General features: G+C 39.3%; 1 pseudogene; it reads left to right on the forward strand.

Annotated features, from left to right (window-relative positions):
• Window positions 1–450: 450 nt before the first annotated feature.
• On the forward strand, window positions 451–1,551 carry LOC148580898 (uncharacterized; annotated as a pseudogene).
• The last annotated feature ends 2,048 nt before the right edge of the window (window positions 1,552–3,599 follow it).

Consider the following 3,599-nt stretch of genomic DNA (forward strand, 5'->3'; position numbering starts at 1 on the left):
ATTTATTTCAATTTTATTTTATTTTCGTTTTTCTTATTATATTTTTTTCTTTATTTTTATTTTTCTAGTTCACTAAAAAAATCAATAAAAAAAATTTAAATAAATAATTAGCATTAATATTTTTTCTTAATTTCTGAATTTAAGTTTGGTATCTCCTGTTAACTTTTTTTATTTTTCATGTTTATTTTTCTGGTTATTTTCGAATTTTTCTGTCTTAATTCTATCTATAATTTTTGAAAATTATTTATTTATTTTATTTAGTACTTTTATTTTATTATTTTACACAGGTTACCTCACAGGGACTTCTCTGCACTCTGACGTAGAGAGTCCCATCTTTTTTTGTTTTCTGTTTGTTTATGCGCAGGAACAGAGACAAAGAACATCTCTTAGACTTTGATCCTGAATCTGAAAGAACTTTCAGGCGACGTTTACAAGGCTGCAGAGTCCACCATGGATAATAATAATGCTGTTAATGCCAATGTGGCTAATCCAAATGGGGATGATCAATAGAGGAGAGTGTTTGGCTCGTACTCTGCTCCTACTGCAGATCTCTATGGAAAAAGTATTATGGTGCCCCATATAGCTGCAAACAACTTCGAGTTGAAGCCACAATTGGTCACCCTAGTGCAACAAAACTGCCAGTATCATGGACTTCCTCATGAGGATCCAAATCAATTTATATCTGATTTTCTACAGATATGTGATACTGTGAAGACAAATGGAGTGAACCCAGAGGTATACAGACTCATGCTTTTTCCATTTGCTCTGAGGGATAAAGCAAAGCTATGGCTAGATTCCCAACCAAAGGAGAGTCTGAATACTTGGGAAAAGGTTGTTACTAAGTTTTTAACTAAATTTTTCCCACCAAAGAAGCTGACTAAGCTTAGGTTGGAGGTTCAGACCTTCAGGCAGAAGGAGGGTGAAACTCTTTATGAAGCTTGGGAGAGATACAAGCTACTGACTAGGCAATGCCCTCCAGACATGTTCTTCAAATGGACCCAACTGGACATCTTTTATAAAGGCTTAGGTGAGATGTCCAAGATGAGCTTAGATACCTCTGCAGGTGGTTCACTACACAAGAAGAAAACACCAGAGTAGACTATTGAACTAATTGAATTAGTTGCTAGCAACCAATATTTATACTCATCTAACAGGAATCTTGTGAACTCTGAGACCTCTCAGAAGAGAGGCGTGTTGGAAATGGAAGCTGTCAATGCTCTTCTTGCTCAAAACAAGCTTATGTCTCAGCAAATAAATCTACTTACTCAGCAGATGGGTGGCATGCAAGTCTCAGCTATCAACACCCAAAATCCACCTCAAGAGGCCTCCTATGACATGGCAAGTAATTTTGTGCAAAATAATAATTATGATTACTCTCAATCCCCTTCTGAACAGGTCAATTACATGGGGAGTGCTCCTAGAAATCCCAATAATGATCCCTATTCTCAAACCTACAATCAAGGGTGGAGAAATCACCCAAATTTTGGGTGGAGAGACCAACCTCAGAGACCTCAGAACTTCAACAATAATTCTCAGGGCAACTTCCAATAGAACAATTACAATAACCGTCAATTTCAGTCTCAGCAGCAATAATCACCTCAGCATGCAAACTCTAAATCCCAAGAAGATGCTAATTGGGAGATGATAAAGAGTTTTGTGCAGGAAACCAGAGCATCAATCAAGAATTTGGAGATTCAGATGGATCAAATAGCCACAAGAGTTAATGAAATTGATCAGAGGACCACTAATAGCCTTCCTGGTAACACAATTCCGAATCCAAGAGAGGAATGCAAGGCTATCACCTTGATAGATGGACAAGTGGCAAGTATGGAAGCACAAGTTAGTGAGAAGCCCGTTGAAAAAGAAGCTCCAGAGGAGAAGAAGGAAGAAGTAAAGCATGTCCCTCCAAAGCGTGCAGACAACCCATTCCCAGACTCTCTTGACACTTATCCTACATTGCCAAAGGCTCCTGAGTACAAGCCTAAAATGCCATATCCTCAGATACTTCAAAAAGAGACCAAGTACAAGCAGTTTTCAAAGTTCTTGGAAGTCTTCAGAAAGTTGCAAATCAATATTCCTTTTGCTAAGGTTTTGGAGCAAATGCCTATTTATGTCAAGTTCATGAAGGAGTTGTTGTCAAAGAAGAAGCCTTTAAAGGGAGATGAGACAATGGTTTTGACTAAAGAATGCAGTGCCATCATTCAGAATCACTTACCAAAGAAGATGCCAGATCCAGGGAGCTTTCAAATTCCATGCACCATTGGGAGCACAACCTTTGAGAAAGCGTTATGTGATCTGGGAGTAAGCATCAATTTAATGCCCCTGTCTGTGATGAAGAAGCTGCGAATCCAAGAGGCACAACCCACGAAGATAGCATTACAGATGGCAGACAAATCTATGAAGCCTGCATACGGATTAGTGGAGAATATCTTAGTCAATGTGGGTAAGTTCTTCCTCCCAGCAGATTTTGTGGTTCTTGATACAGGGGAGGATGAGAACGCCTCTATAATTCTAGGAAGACCATTCCTAGCCACTGGAAGAGCTCTGATTGATGTAGAAGTGGGTGAATTAGTGCTTAGAGTGCATAATGAGCAACTGGTCTTTCATGTCTTCAAGGATATACATTCAATAGGTGAAGAAGAGAGGTGCATGCAGACTGAGCTTATTGATCCAAACCTTTAACAATCCCCTGATGACGGACAGCAGAATCTGCAACTCAACCCTCCTTTGGTGACAATCAATAAAATTTCTCCTGACATCAAACCTAAGTTTGGTGTTGGGAATGCATCATCCACCAAGGAGGAGGTTCCCAAAAAGAAGAAAATACCCAGAGGATGGAAAAACAAAAAGATCCCCACTCAAGGTTTCTCCCCAGGAATGAAGGTGGTGTTGACTAGCAATCCAGTGCGAACTTATACAGTAAACAGAATCTTCTCTCTAGAGCATATTGAGCTACTTTATGGAGACACAGGAAAGAAGTTTAAAGTAAGGGGTGAAGAACTGAGCCCCTATGATCCTCCTCCTTAGAGGAGCTGACCCTCAAGCTAGTGACGATAAAGAAGCGCTTGTCGGGAGGTAACCCGATAATTTCGTATCCTTAGTTATTTTTCGTAGTAGTGATTTTCTTATTTATTTGATTTTTATTGAGTTTTTACTGTTTTTCTTTGTTTTACTTTTATTTTGATCATACAGAATTTTTACAACAAAAACCGGACACTTAAAAAATTTTTTGGCCACTTTAAAGAAGGTTGGTTCTGCCAGGTCCACACTGAACTTGGGATTTTCCAAGTTCAGCGTGGAGTGCACGTACAAATTGAGCATTACTCTCTGCCAGATCCACGTTGAACTTGAAAATTTTTCAAGTTCAGCATGGGAGACAACGTAAAGGAGCGCAAATTTGGTAAGAGTCCACGCTGAACTTGGACTGCGCTAAATTCAGTGTGGAAAGAGGAGTTTTATGGCGTACATCATGGCACTGAACTTACCCACCTTTAAGTTCAGCGTGGAATCATATCTCCTCATCAAATCTCATCCAAATCACATGGCATCTCTGATTGATTTCCCCCTTTTTCCAATTCACCTGATCCCCCTAACCAGAT

This window comes from Arachis ipaensis, chromosome B10 (assembly GCF_059453495.1).
Source record: "Arachis ipaensis isolate K30076 ecotype BB chromosome B10, ASM5945349v1, whole genome shotgun sequence".
Lineage (NCBI taxonomy): Eukaryota > Viridiplantae > Streptophyta > Magnoliopsida > Fabales > Fabaceae > Arachis > Arachis ipaensis.